Source organism: Rousettus aegyptiacus, unplaced genomic scaffold (assembly GCF_014176215.1).
Source record: "Rousettus aegyptiacus isolate mRouAeg1 unplaced genomic scaffold, mRouAeg1.p scaffold_m13_p_10, whole genome shotgun sequence".
Classification (NCBI taxonomy): Eukaryota; Metazoa; Chordata; class Mammalia; order Chiroptera; family Pteropodidae; genus Rousettus; species Rousettus aegyptiacus.
Window position 1 is genome coordinate 66,349,319 of NW_023416285.1, and position 15,618 is coordinate 66,364,936.

General features: G+C 37.9%; 1 protein-coding gene across 5 annotated transcripts in view; it reads left to right on the forward strand.

The window, feature by feature from the left end:
- The first annotated feature begins 235 nt into the window (after positions 1-235).
- FRYL (FRY like transcription coactivator) overlaps positions 236-15,618 on the forward strand; it is a 228,821-nt gene continuing 213,438 nt past the window's right edge. For 4 of the 5 annotated variants that reach the window (XM_016128140.2, XM_016128138.2, XM_016128139.2 and 1 more), the window contains exon 1: positions 236-462. The gene's annotated coding sequence lies outside the window, so the exon portion shown is untranslated. The remainder of the gene's footprint in view (positions 463-15,618) is intronic. The other variant, XM_016128142.2, reaches the window with a different exon arrangement.

A 15,618-nucleotide genomic window follows, 5' to 3' on the forward strand; every position in this document is an offset into this window, starting at 1 on the left:
AAAGTTCGCCTTCCAAAGGCGGGAGGGTGAGCCTTGACTGCCAGTTCTCCAAAGCAACGATAGAGTAGAGGACTGAGAGTGATTAGAGGCATAACCAACCCGGAAAAAGGGGCGGGGTTGTGAGGGGTGGGGTAACTTTGAACGGCGGCTGGGCTGGCCAGTGGAGTGCGAGGAGTGCTGTTCCTGTTATATTGTTTCTCGCCAATCAGAAAGGCGAGGGAGTGGGCGGGGCGGGGAAGGGGTGGGAAGAATTCACAGCACAGCCGAGCGCCGGTCGGGCTCCGGGGGAGAGGGAGAAATCCGGTTAAAATCAGAGTCGGAGGGAGGTTTAACCACAGGTCGGTTCCGATCGGATTATTCCTTAAAGGGGACGCGCCATTGTCAAGAGAACGGAGCCTGGGGCCCGAGGGCGGGGACCAGCGACGCCAGAGGAGGAGGCAGCTACACTTGGACTGGGGACTGGTAGGTGTTGCCTGAGGAAAGGCGCTTCATTTCACTTTCTTTTCCAGCCCTTGGGGCAGGCACCCTGATGCCCACCGACCGGCGGCCCCAGCCCTGGCGGGAGACGAGGTCGCCGGCCCTCGCCCGGCTGCCCTTCCTTATGGGGGCCGAGGGAGAGCCGGGCCAGGCTGGCTGGCAAGCCGCGCCTCCCGGGCCAAGACTCTTAACGGACACTAAATCGCGGTGCAGCCCCCGCTTTAACCGAAAACCCGCCGGAGCGGCATCGGGTCCTCAGGGGATCGCCGCGCGCCTTGCTCCCCCGCGCACCCGGCTCCCTTCGTGCGCGCCGCTTCCTTGCGCGCCCCCTTCCCTTGGCGCGCCCGCCTCCCCTCGCGCGCCGGGCTCTCGTAGCGCGCCCCATTCGGCTCGCGCGCGCCGCCGCCTCGCGGACTCCCGGGAGCCGCCCGGCGGGGAGGAAGGCGGTGTCGGCGAGGAGGGAGGTCGGCCGCCCCAGCTTCGCAGCCCGGGTGGTGTTAGGAGAGTGGAGGAGCAACCTTGGGGAGACAGCTGGCGGCCCCGGGCGGAAGGGGTGCTTGGGACCCGTGGAGCGTGCGGAATCGCCTGCCCGGCATTGTCCTTCTTTTCCTTTGCTCACGTCTCTCTCCGCCCACTGCTCGCGGTCGTGGGGAGGGGTGCGGATGCGGGCGCTGTGCCCGCGTGGCTTCGGGCTGGCGGCGCACCCCCAGACCCGGGGCCGGAGTCGGCCCCACCGACGCAGCAGCCACCGCCCGAGGGCTGTCCGGGCCTGCCGAGTGTCTGCTGCTCTCAGTCCGCACCCGCGCAGGCTGTCTGGGCGCTGAGTTCTTTGCAACTTTTCTTTGCGGATCGATGGAAGTTGTGTCTTCTGGGCGGCAGGTTCTTTGGGCATAAGCTCGTTTCCTGCATTCCGCCGAGGCTGATTTCTAGGACGAAGTGGTTCTTGATTGCTGTCGGTCTTTCCTTCCATTCCAGTTTCGTTTCTCGACACATAAAATCTCCTCTTTCTTAGATTTGCAATTACATGGGAGCATTAAACTTTCTCAGGTCAACATAATTTGAAAAGGAAAAAAAAGTGGGCGGGGTGCTGGTGAGAGCAAGAGCTCCACGTAGAGCCCAATTTGCCTTAACCTTTGAACTGTGGAAAGTATTAATTACCTCGACTAACTGGCAGAGGTTCTTTTAGAAGGAGAAGGAAAAGAAAACCAGGTTATTAGGGTCTATGAGATTAGGGAAAAATGACTTGATAGAAATAAAGTTCGTTTTGCAAAATACTGTTCTGCCTAGCAAATATCTTCCATAAAGTTAATTACTGCTGAACTCAGCCATTATCATTAGTAACAGTAATTTTTACTATGGATAAAATAAGTATTAGAGGTTTTCTTCATCTTGAGCATTATCGCTACAGTCTACCTGTCAATACTTGCTAAAGAAATCATATTTAGAAATAGTACATAACTTGTGAGAGACCTTACTTAGAAAAGGAATGTTTTTGTAAGCATTCATTTTTGACAGTTTCTTCTTGTGCAGTACTTTGTACTTTTATGTGCAAGTTACAACCCCATAAACAAAGTAACAGTAAATGTGTTATTCTGTAGTCTTTTTTGCTACTCATCAAAAATACCATTCCATCCTGTCTTATTTTACATTCTGAGTTATTTGGTAAAATTACTTCTGTAGAAGAGTGAATTTTGCCAGAACACTTGGCCTAGTATCTTTTTTTTAAAAGGAATACTAACAACTTCCTAAAGTGTTCATTGATTAACTCACTGTTTAGTAACTTTCTCAGTGATGTAGAACATTATAAGTTCACAGGCTTAGCAATAACAAAGAGAAACTATACTTGGGAAATTGAAAACTAATTTTAGATAATGTTTGAGAGTCATTTATTCTTCCCACAGAATTTAGGAAATTTATAGAACATGATCTTTTGTAAGTAATCTTTAAAAAAATTTTTTAAAAATTATAATTGACCTAGAATATTATATTACTTTCAGGTGTATAACAATGATTAGACATTTATATAACTTACAGTGTTATCACTCCCATAAGACTAGTACCCACCTGACACCATACGTAGTTATTACATTATTATTGACTATATTTCCTATGCTATCTTAGTACCTGACATTGTTATACCTAATCTCCACCCCTCCCCCCTTTAATCCTCTTCTGTGGTAAGGATGTCAGGCAAAACCTGCAGTCATAATCTTCCTATTTCATAATAGAAAGTAGAAGATTAAAATAAATTTCTAAATTTCTATCTTTGTGTCCTTACCAGCTTATTTAAACAATGTAGAAGAGAATTTCTGAACTTTTAAAAGCACATAAAAATAAAACGTTCACAAAGAATTACCTTTGAAATATCTAGCTTGTGTTTCCTGGAAAACATATTTTTTTCTGTGAGCTTTTCTCATTGTTTTAAACACATTGTCTTATATGTACACATTACCAAGACGTTTCTTGAGTTGTGAGTTGTCCCTTGAGATCCTTGGGAACTAGGACTCTTCCATTTCTGTGCAAATTCACTGTCACCTCTACCTTTCTAGTGCCCAATTAATGGGTTGTCTTAGGTCTTTGTGACAGAAAAAGAATATTCTATAGAGGCTGCTTGAGAGACTTATTTTTATTTTTCACTAAACACCTTTCTAAATTAGTTACACCAAAGAACAGCAGTTGGTTCAGTATCTGGGGGAAGATATATTAACCTTTTTGTCCTTTGTAGAAAAATGTGATTTAATTATTTATAATATCTGTTCCACAGATCTTTTGTAATGATGATAGCTTATTGTCACAATTATTAGAAGTGGGTTTAATCTGTCAATATCTATTGAATACCCATTTCAAGAATATTATGGGAAGATAAAATAGAAATGAATGATAGTCATTACTCTCAAAGATATACAGTTTAATGGGAAGATCCAGAATTATTATCCATAGGAAAAAGACAGTGTGTATCTCGGTGCAGTAACAGGTGCAAAGTAATGACAATACAGGATTCATACTAAAACAGTAAAGGAATAGTGGGATAGTAGAAGAAACCTAGGTGAGGTGGCAAAGTTTTCATAGCTTTATATAGCAGATTTTATAATATATTTTTAATGAATTAAAAAAAATAAAGTGTGTTTGGTGGTTGGCTGGTTGTATGTTCTCTACTTGAACTATATTTATCTATAAAATATTTTCGGGGTGCAGAGCATGTGCTTGAATTTCAATTATTGTTACCCGGTCATTCATCTAACCCAGCTCAAATTTCACCTTGTCTGCAAGCGCTTCTGTTCAAATTGTGACTGCTCTTTCCTCTTGCTCTTGTAAAACTCTTTCACAGTATAAGCCATGCTCTGACTTACAGTATGGTTATGTGTCTATCTCTTCATTATGTTGTAGACTTTGGTAAAAACCATTAACAAAAGTTAGAGGCCTCCCCACATTTTTTTACTGTTGCCTAAAGTACTTGAGCAGTTTTATTAGGCTACTAGAATTCTTTAAAACCATAAGCTGTAAAAAAGTTCAAAACTTTGGGAGGGGCAAATAGGAGGAAAGTGTTTAAAGGAAGAAAATCATTATTTTCCTTACCACCAAAGTATCATATGCTCATTTAAAAATATTAATATGATAAATGTATAATTTAGAAATTATACATTAATTAAAAATACATAACACTGCCTTTATCACATAACTATTGGTACTGGTTTGGTATTTATTCTAGATTTTTTCCCCGTTTATTGCTTTTAGAGAGGACCGCCTTAAACTGTCATACTTGGAAGTTTTGATTAGTAAGCTGTGTTTACTGGGAATGGAGAAAGGAAATCAATTTCTATACACCTGTTTATTATTTTTTCAGGCTTAGTAATTTCTATTCTACCTTTTCTTGAGCTGTAAGGTTGCCACCAGTATGTGTGCATTCAAAACATAGAGTTCATAATTATTTCAAAAATTGATCAAAATCTGTATCCTTGAACAGTTTGTTTGCCTTTACCCTAAAATATATTTGGAGTATATAGTCTAAGCTTAATCTTTCTCTTCTCATTTCTTGATTTCTCTCATTTTTAGAGAGCATTAAACAACTTTGAAACTGCCAACAGGCACTTCTAGTAGCCAGAGAAGAAATGCACAGAAGCTTTATCTCTACCTTACAAAAAAGGGACTACAATTTAGGCTGATGAAGTAGGTGATAGGATTCAATTGTTTAAGTGCTTGGCCCACCCAGAGGGGAAAAGGGGTTTCTAAAGATCCTAAATAGACAGTTCAGCCACTGGCAGTTAGTTAGCCTAATTAGCTGAGAAATCTTCATTCATTCAGCAAATTTTTATTGAGTATTGCACCTACTTTGTGCACCAAGCTAGGCATTGAAGATAAGATCAAGTCCATCTCTACCATATGTTATGAACTCCTCTGAGTAGCATTTTTAGAGTGGTACATGGGGATTAAAGGCAGGGAAAACAAAGTGTAAGCTTAGGTGAACTTATTATCCACTCTGGTTTATTGTTCTGTATAGCTTCTTCCAAAGTATCCTAGCACACAAATCGTCTACAGGAGGTGGATTGGAGCCCACGGAACCTGTTAAATGTTTTTTAATGCTGCTATTCCTATGTGGCATATTTCTGGAATTCCACAAACATTGGTATGTCTTTCCTTACACCCTACAGGGATTATTCATTTCACAGACTGCTGTTATGAGACGACATCTCTCTTTCAGCACAGTGGTCTCCAACTCCCCAGGCCACGGGCCCTACAGTGGCCTGTTAGGAACTGGGCTACCCAGCAAGAGGTGAGCGGACCAGTGAGGAAACTTCATCTGTATTTGCAGCCTCTCTCCAGCGCTAGTATCACCACTTCAGCTCCACCTCAGATCATCAGGCATTAGACTCTCATAGGAGCACTGGTCCTTGGTGCCAAAAAGTTTGGGGACTGTAGTTCTAGCGGATAATTCATATTTTTCTGATAGAGTAGTAATACAGTTTTTTAAACTCAAAATACTATAATAGATGCCTTTATCAAGGTTTTTTAATGTTATAAAATTATTTTGAAAAATCACTTGTATTAAAATATAGAGTGAAGTATTTCTAACTTTTACAAAATGGATCCCTCCACCCCACCATGCCTGTTGCCCATTCTGTGTATTTGTGGGGAAAGAATTGGATTGTTAAGAAAGAAACCTTGTAGGACAGTCAGTAATGGGATGAACCAGGCCCGGAAAACTATCTGACAAAGAGGTACATCCTCTGGAGTTTGACCATAATGCAGCAATTGTGAATTTGTCAGGTTTTGTGCAGAGTTAAAGTAAAATAACAGCTTCGTTGAGATATTAGTTACATACCATGCAACTCATCTATTTAAAGTGTACAATTCAGTGGTTTCTAGTATATTCCAGAGTTGTATACCACCTCCACAATCAATTCTAGAACTTTTTCATCACCTTCTCAATCTCCTTCCCTAGCCCTAGGCAACCACTAATCTACATTCCATCTCTATACATTGGCCTGCCCTAGACATTTCATATAGAGAAAAATAACATTTTAGTAAATATGCGTTCCTGTATAAATTGGTTCCTCAATGTGTAAATCCTAGGACTAGAGAGGGTTCTTTTATGTGTGTAGCTCCAAGTTTAGAAATATTTTCTTTAAAAATTTATCTAAATCCTTATTCTACATAAGCTTGGAGAGTATTGGGAAAAATCTGCCCCCCCCCCCCCGCCCTGCCCCCAAAACCATAAGACTTATTTTGGTGACGCTTCTTTATATTTGTTTAATCATTTGGCGACTTTTTCAAGTAAACAATTTGTGTCTCGAGTTCTGCATACTGGGCTTAAGAGAACAGTACTTGAGTCGAAAGTACTTATTAAGTTCTAATCATTGCTGAATATAATGGGATGTTTACCTTATTGGTTCAAAATGTTGTACTTGTGCAGCTCACCATTTATTTGATCACAAATAGTGATTCCTTAGTTGAATGTGGTGGACCTTTATTTGCCCCGACACAATGCTGGTGACCTTATAGGCACTTAATAAGTGCTTATTGATTGCCTGATCACTGTAGCCATTTTTATCAGCTCTACTAGTGCTTATTTTCCTTCTTGTAATAATTAGGGTAGCTAAATTTATCATTTACTAAGTAATGTGATGAGTACTTTATAGGTACTATCTCTTAAGGTAAAAGTTTGCAATTTATTGTTGAGAATTTCCTGTAATTATCTCCATCGATTGTAGTTTTGCAGGCTTCTGATCATTTCTTTGTCTTTTTAAGATTATTTTGATTGGCCATTTTTGATCAAACATAAGACATTTTGATGCTGCCACTTTCTCCATCTTTCTAGAAGATGTCAACATAAGGTTTTCACCAACTGCATCCTGCTATTGGATGAGAGCAATTGTAAGATGGATCTCTATTTCAGAGCATCCATACTTCAGAGTGGTTAAAGTTTTTTTTAAAAGGTTGCTTGGGAATTTGATGAGAAAGGGCTATTAGTTTGTTCACTCACTGCATGCAGTTTCATTTTTTAGTTCATAAAATATTTGCATGTATGCTTTGTCTCCTGAATGGATTTCACCATAATATTTCAACTATATAGGATTCCATGTTTTATTTTGTTCTGTTTTATTTATTTCGTGGTAACATTCAGATGTGATATAATTTAGTTCAATACTTAATGCTGGAAAAGTAATTTAAATGCAATCTTCAGTTTTGTTATCCATTATTTAAGATGGATTATGCTGTCAATAATACTGGTAAAAAAGTAGTACTTTGTTGGTTCCATTTCTGTGTCTTGGGTGTCAGTGAAATCATAACAATTTTTTTAGGGAGAACTTCCAGTCATTAGTCTTCTCAGTCGGTAGTATACAGACCACCATATTTTGTTTAATTGTTGATAAAACCATTTCTTTCTGAATCGTGTCTGGTTTTGTGGGTTGATTTGCTTATGATTTTACTATTAGCAGTATGTATCTCTTTGCTTTTATCACACCTGCCTGTAGAAGTTTCCTTATCTTTCTAATTTGATATTTTCAGTGCTGCATGAGAATAGCACCCATAACCACATTTGTTGAATAGTGGATTAAAAATGTTAGAAGGCCCTGGGTGGGGAACTAAAAGACTTCCTGTGCATGGAGTGTTAGTGCTAAGGCCTTGTTATGTTGGTCTTTACTGCTTAGAGGATTTTTTCTTCTTTCCTGTTTTTTTTTTGTTTTGTTTTTTGGACTGTTTCAGGTAGGCGGACTGTTTCTGGATAGCAGGAGGTGGTAAAACGGTTGTGTAATTACCCTGTAGATGTCGTTAACTTTTCCTGAATAGTAGAGTTCTTTAAATTCTATCTTATTAGGTCTAACTCTAGTGGATGGGGAATAATTAACTGAGTGGATGGAAAATAATTCTTTTTCAGATGTCTCGATATTCTGTTTCAAGACCCATCACAACCCTAAGCATGTACACCAGGATACTTGTTGTAAAACAGACCTACTGTAATTCCATGCGTAGAAATCAGAGGCCTTAAAGAATTGTGAGGATGCACGTAGAATAGCCGTTTGTGCCTGTTATCTATATATTTATATTTAAACTGGATTTTTTGGTAATCTGTTTCCTTTGAGGTAAAATCGTCTTCATTGATGTCATATCCTGTGTTTGTGTTGATGATAACTTAGAACTGTGGTTTGTATTTACTATTCCTGGCCATATTAAACTCTTAGTATGCTTCGAGTAGAGTTTTAGTCATAGATTTCTTTATGGTGGTTTCAGAACTCATAGAGTTGCGGAAATCATAGAGTCATGTTTTTAGAGCTAGAATGGCTTTGGGAATCATCTAATACAGCTATTATATTTTGTAGATGAGAGTGAGATTGTGACTTGTTTAAACTGTGGACAGAACTGATTTCTTTTTGATTCTCAGGCCAGTGTTTTTTCTGTTCTAGTGAAAATAAGGGATAGAATCTTAGACTTTTGTAGCCTCTGTAACAGAGATCTGCAGAAATTTTGTTACACCCAGCAGTATGAGAAATCATGTTTTTATTCCTAATATGTGTGCTTACTGTAAACTGTATACTACATGTTATGTACATAATAAGACAACAAAAAATGAGACGAAGATGAAAAACATTTTAAAGTGCATTATTTCTATGTTCTTTATTCCACTTAAAATAGTAATTTTATAAATAAGTATTATTGAATGTCGTTGCTTAAAAAAAACTTTTAATTTTGAAATTATAGACTCTGGAGTGTTGCAAAAATAGTAAAGGGAGTCCTGTATAACCTTCATTCAGCATCCCCTAGTTTAAATATCTTATGTAACATAACGTATTAATAACAACATTAAACCAGGAAACTGATATTGGCACGATACTATTAAGTACCCATATTCAGATTTCACAGTTTTTAATGTACTCATTCATGTGTATGTGTGTGTATAGTTCTGTGCAGTTTGATAACATTTCATTTGTAGGTTCATTTAACTACCACCACAATCCAGATACAGTACTGTTCCATCACTGCCGAGAAACTTACTCATGTAGCTCAAGGTCCCTTTCTTCCCTACCCTCCTCATCCCTATTTCCTGGCAACCACTAATTTGTTCTCCATCTGTATAATTGTGTAATTTTAGAATGTTTACATAAATGGAATCATATTATATGTAACATTTGAAATTGACTCTTTTCCCTCAGTACAATACAGTAGAGAACCAAGTTGTCCTATGTATTAGTAATTCATTTCTTCTTATTGCTGAGTAGTACTTATTGTATGGATGTACCATAGGATACAGTTAACTATTCACCTGTTGAAGAACATATGAGTTGTTTCCAGTTTTTGGCTGTTATGAATAAAACTGCTGTGAACATTCGTGTGTAGGTTTTTGTGTGGCCGAAAGTTTTCATTTTTCTGCGATAAATGTCCAAGAGTACAATTGCTGGGTTATATTGTAAGCATGTTTAGTTTTAGAAGAAACTGCCAGGCTGTTTTCCAGAGTGGTTGTATATTCCTACTGGAAATATATGAAAGATCCAGTTTTTCCATATGCTTGCCAGAATTTGGTATTTTTATTATTTTAAAAATATTAGTCATTCTGATAGTTGTATAGTGAATCTCTGTGTTTTTAATTTGCTTTTCCCTAATGGGCAAATTAATTGTTTCCCTAATGAGCAAATTGGATTATTTTTCATTATTGTTTTGAGTTTTTTTACATATTTTAGATAAAAGTCATCTGTCGGAAAGGTGGTTGGCAGAACTTCCTATCTGGCTTGTCTTTTAATCCTCATAACAGGGTCTTTAACACGTTTCAAGTTTTTATGTACTGCATTTAATAATTTTTTTTCTTTGATGAATTGTACCTTTGGTGTCATGTGTGTGGAGTCTTCATCTAGTCCTAGGTCTCAAATATTTTTTCCCTATGTTTTTCCTAAAATTTTTGTAGTTTTGTTTTATATTTTATAAAATAATCACTTTTTTACCTTACAATTTTTGATAAAGCACTGTTGTTAGTGCTATTATTTTCTTGTTGCTTGCTTGTATTTTGCTTTGCTGATATTGTCTTTTATCTGCTTTTCTTTGCAAAAATCTTTTAAGACTCCATTAGTGAGTGATGTAATTTTAATGAGATCTGCAAATATACTTAATTGGGCCTGTGTAAGCTTGCAGGATGTTGCTGTATGTCGAAAATGAACAAACAAGTGAGGACATCACAAATGATCCTTCAGGGTGTGAAACAATCACCTTTCCTTTAGGAGACGTTTACCTACTGTAATTCATTGTCACAAACAGAAACCCTTCTGAGTATTTTAAGATAGAAGAGATTTAATATGGGGTATTAGATTCTTATAGAATTGTTAGCAGAGCCTAACAGCAGGTTTTAGGGTGGCAATACAGAGGTCACCCACAACGGGAGCTTTGAAGGGCACTCCTGGAGCTATGCTGGAATCCAGAGTTTGTGCCATCTCTGCTGCGCTTGCCTCCAGACACCCCGGAAACTGCAGGACAGACCTGTAGTTGCAATCCAGGATTAGGAAGTCTAATCAAGGAGTCGCTGCTGCTGCTGCTGCTGCTACTGCTACTACTACTGTCACACTGCTTCTTGTCACCCAAGAGGCTGGAGAATGAACATTGGAATGATGCTGTGGACAAATCTTATATTTCTACAGCTGTGCTTGCCACTAAAATGACTAAATGTGCTCTTCAAATTGCCCATAGGTAGACCACAGGTCAAGTGAGCTGATCTGTGGTATCTAGCATATTTCATATCGGTGCCACAAGACTGACTGACACAGGACCCAGAGAAGGTGCTGGTGTCAGTCTCAGCTACTGAATATTAGTAAAGCCCAAATTTGGATTTAAGAGTACGGGTGTGTATATGAGCTTCTAATATTTTCTTCGTACCCCATTGGCTTGATTAACCTTCCTCTGAAGGGTACATGTACTCCACTTTGAACATAATACATTTTGAATGATTTAGTAGTAGAAACATAAGAGATATGATTTTCCCCCCAAATATTTAAAATTTATCTTAATACATCCCAATTTCTGAAACAGTCTTTCCTTTTATAAATATATACAAGTATAAAATGTTACTGTTTTGGGAAACACTATTTAAATTCAGTCAGCATTATTCTTCCCTTACTCTTGGGAACTGAACCTTCTAATGCTTGTGTTTTTCCTAACTTTCCCTGGAGAATAATGTAAAAGAGGTGGGATTTCTCCTAGAACTGTACTGTGGTGCCAGACTCTCTACAGCCAGCAGTCATCACTACTTTGGTATCTACTTGTCAAAAATAAAGTGTGGCTTGTTTTATTGCATAGTTTGGATTTTATTCCTGGGTGCAGCAGATTTTGGCACAAAACCAAAATCGAGACATACAGATATCCTTGCAAAGACTGGTTTTATATGGTCTGTGTTGGCAATCAATTTAAAATCCAATAAAATAAGTTGTATGAAAAATTTTGAGTATGTATTGTGCATTTTCCTAGTGAGAGGTCTATGGGTTCATCAGGTTTTCAAGGCAAAGGCCATACCCAAGAAAGGCTAAAATTGGCTGCTCTAGAGTTGTAAATTTAATCAAGATTTGTCAACGATCTAACACCAAGGCTTCAGCCATCAATCACAGATGCCTTCCCTGATCTTTATTCTGTGTCTCTAGTCTTTTCAGGACATAAAAAGAAAATTATTGTTACCCAAGTGTTTAAGGAAGGGCCAAGGAACATCATAAGAGTTCATTAGTAGATGAGAAGAGATACCTGGAGATCATTTAGATCAAACCCCAATAATCATTTTTTTTTTTTAAACAAGATACTTTCCCATATGGTTAATGAGATCCTGAATAATAATGGGTTATATGTGTCAAGACATATTAAAATATTGATAATTTCTAATCCAATATATTACACGTTGGGGAATTTATCTTAGTGCTTGAAATAGTTTAAAAATAATTTATATGTTCAAATCTGGAACATAAAGTTGTACAATTTAGGAAGAAATCTATAAATTTAAATTCTGTAATTCAAAATTGGTAAGAGGATCAAAAATACATAAGTGCATTGGATTTTCAAATCAAATATGTTACCTTTTCACGTAATTTTAGCCTTGTTTCTTAACATAGGATCTCCTGTCATACACTAAAGCCTGAATGGAATGTAGCATGATGTGTAGAGGTTTAAAAACCTTTTCTTAAACAGAATCATGCACAGAGATCTAAACTATAAAGTGATGAAAGGGAGATGATATTGGTTGAATTAAGTGACAAGAAAAGCCTAACTTTTGTACATTTACCTTCATCCCAGCGCGCGCGCGCACACACACACACACACACACACGAGAGCGCGCGCACGCATGTGTATGTACGCGGATAGAAAAAAGAGTAGGGAGGGCTTTAATAACAGGCCAGTGGAATATGTGCTATCTGAATCCTGGTTCTACTGGTTCAGTTACACAAACATAATAGTATTGTCTATAAACCTGGCTGTTGGGTTAAGTTATTTAAAGTCTCTAAAAGTTCCATGGGTAGCCTCAGATTCCTCATGTATAAAATGAGTAAAAGGTGATTTTCCTGAGTTGTTACAAGGATTAAATAAAAAGAAAACATAAAATAGTGCTTGTGACAGACAGAATAATGGCTTCCCAAAGATGCCCACATCTTAATCCCTGGAGCTTGTGAATGTTGTGTTACACAACAAAAGGGAATTTAGGTTTCAGATGGAATTAAGGCCGCTCATGAACTAAAGTTACAATAGCGAGAGCATCCTGGATTATTTGGTGAGCCTAATATAATCACAAGGGTCTTTAAAAGACAAAACAGGAAGCAGAAAAGTCAGAACCAGAGAGATGGCCTTATGAGAAGAAATCAGCCTGCCACGGCTGGCTTTGAAGATAGAAGGGGCCATGAGCCAAGAAATGTGGGTAGCCTCTGTAAACCCATAAAGGCAAGAAAATGGATTCTCCTTAGAGCTTCCAGTAAGGAAGGCAGCTGTGCCAACGCTTTGATTTTATTCCAGTTAAGACCTGTTTTGGACTTCTGACTTTCAGAACTGTAAGATAATAAATTTGTGTTGTTCGAAGCCACTAAGTTTGTGGTAGTTTGTCTCCACAGCAACAGGAAACCAATACAGTACTTAACTGAATACATATTAGGAGCTAAACAAACATTTTCTTTTTCTCAACGCAATCTGCTGAATTAAACCCGTGTCTAGTTCAACATATCTCTATACCTAGTTTTCCCTTTTCAGAAAGAAAGATGTCCTTTGCTTCTCTTCACTTGAGCCCTGGAATCTTATTCTTTCCACATTTTTCTTCATCTCCTGTGTTTTCTTTCCTGCCCTTTGTCCACTGCCTCACACTATGTTCAGAGCTACCTCATCTCGGGGAACTCCCTGCTTGACCCTGCTTTCCCTTTCAGTTACCACATTACAATCACCTCGAAGAACCCAAGGATCCTAAAGTGTTTTCAGATTTGTCAGATAATTTTCACTTTAATTCTTTATAGGTTTATAAATATAAGAAAAATATATGAATTACCTTTTCATAAGTCCTATACTGTATTTGTCGTGATGAAGTTAGAAAGTAATGAGAGTGAGTCTCTTCTCCACAGAGCCCTACTATAAACAGTGAATTATCAAACAGTTAACTAGCAATAAATACCAAGTATCAGATGACTGAGTGTCAAAGTGAGTCGTAGAGATAGTAGTCCAGTATCATGAAAGGGCAAAGCAGAGAGAGGCTATTTTAAACAGGAACAACCTGTGAAGGCTTTGTATAAGATTTTGAAGCTAGGAATATTCTCTTAAAGGAAATAGGGGAATTGGTTTCAATAAAGTAATCTGTTATTAGAAATACAAAACTTCTTAAGGTTTACTAGTTTATTATTATTTTTTTGTGAACACATGGAGAAAACTTTTCCTGTTGAACTTTATATGGTTGAGGAGAGATTTGTAGAATTTAAAAAACTTATCAACTTAAATTACAGTAAGTTGACAACACGTTTATCTTGGTAATCTGAAGTATAACACATGGGATGCCTTTATTCCCTGTGTTGCCTTGAGTACTATAATTGCTTTTTCATTGTATTATATTTTAATGTTATAAAAATGTCAAAATATAATTTGAAACCTATATGATCTAATCTGAGTTCATTGTGTTTTATGTGCTAGAAACATTGATGTTGTCCCGACTACACCCGAAGTATTGTGTTGAGTTCTGGATGTCACATTTGAAAATGAGCCAGAAAACAAAGTAACAAGTTTTTGGGAGGATATGGAGAAATCAGAACCCTTGTAGGTTGCAGTAGGAGTGTAGAATGTTTCCGCTGCTGTGGAAAACAATTGGCAGCTCCTCAAACAGTTAAACCTAGAATTACGATATGACACAAATATTTCATTTTTACGTATGTACCCAAAATAATTGAAAAGAGGTATCCAAAGAAATACTTGTACATGAGTATTCCTAGCAGTACTTAACATAGCAGTTCATATTAACCAAAAGGTAGAAACAACCCAAAAGTACATCAACTGATGAATGGCTACCCAAAATATGGTATATTCATACAATGGAGTATTATTAAGCTATAAAAATGAAGTACTGATAAATGCTACAAAGTGCACAAATCTCAAAAACTTCATACTAAGTGATGGAAGCTGGACACACAAGATCACATATTGTATGATTGATTCTATTGATGTGAAATATCCAGGACAGGTAATTCCATAGTGACATAGATTAGTGGTTGCCAGGGGCATGAGGAATGGAGAGTGACTGCTTAATGGGTATAGGTTTCCTTTTGGGGTGATGAAAATGTTTTGAAACTAGAAAGAAGGGTTGAATACATACTAAACGCCATTGGATTGTACACTTCAAAATGGTTCATTTTATATCATGTGGATTTACCTTAATTAAAAACATCAGTACATTAAATCAATTGAATAGTATTGGGAATCCAGTAATAAACCGTATGATTCCTTCCTTCCTTCCTTCCTTCCTTCCTTCCTTCCTTCCTTCCTTCCTTCCTTCCTTCCTTCCTTCCTTCCGTCTTTCCGTCTTTTCTTTTCTTTCCTTTTTTTTTTTTTTTTTGTCAAAGGAGCCAAGATAGTTCGATAGGGAAAGAACTGTCCTTTCAGACACCTCGATATCCACATGCAAAAGAAAGAATTTGAACTGCTTCCTCCCATCATCCACAAAAATTAACTAAAAATGGATCATAGACCTAAATGGAACAACTAAAATTACAAAATTGTTAGAAAAAAATACAAATATATCTTAGTGACCTTGGGAAGTCAGGCAAAGCCTGCTTAGATATGACACTAAGCAGCACAAGTAACAAATGATAATATCGATAAATTGGATCATCAGAATTAAAAACTTGTACCTCAAGGGACACCATCAAGAAAATGAAAAGACAACTCATAAAATGAGAGAAAATACTTGCAAGACGTATTTAATAAGGGACTTTTATCTAGGATGTATAAAGAACTCTTACAGTTCAACAATAAAAAGACAAATAACCAACCTAATTAAAAATGAGAAATTAGTGAATTTTATGGTATGTGAGTCACATCTCATTAAAACTGTTAAAAATGGTCAAGAGATTTGTAGTTTTACAGGATTCAAATCCTATACTTTTCCCTGCTTCTCCTTTTCTCTTGCCCTCCCCCCTGCCCCCCCCCGCCCAACCTCCCAGC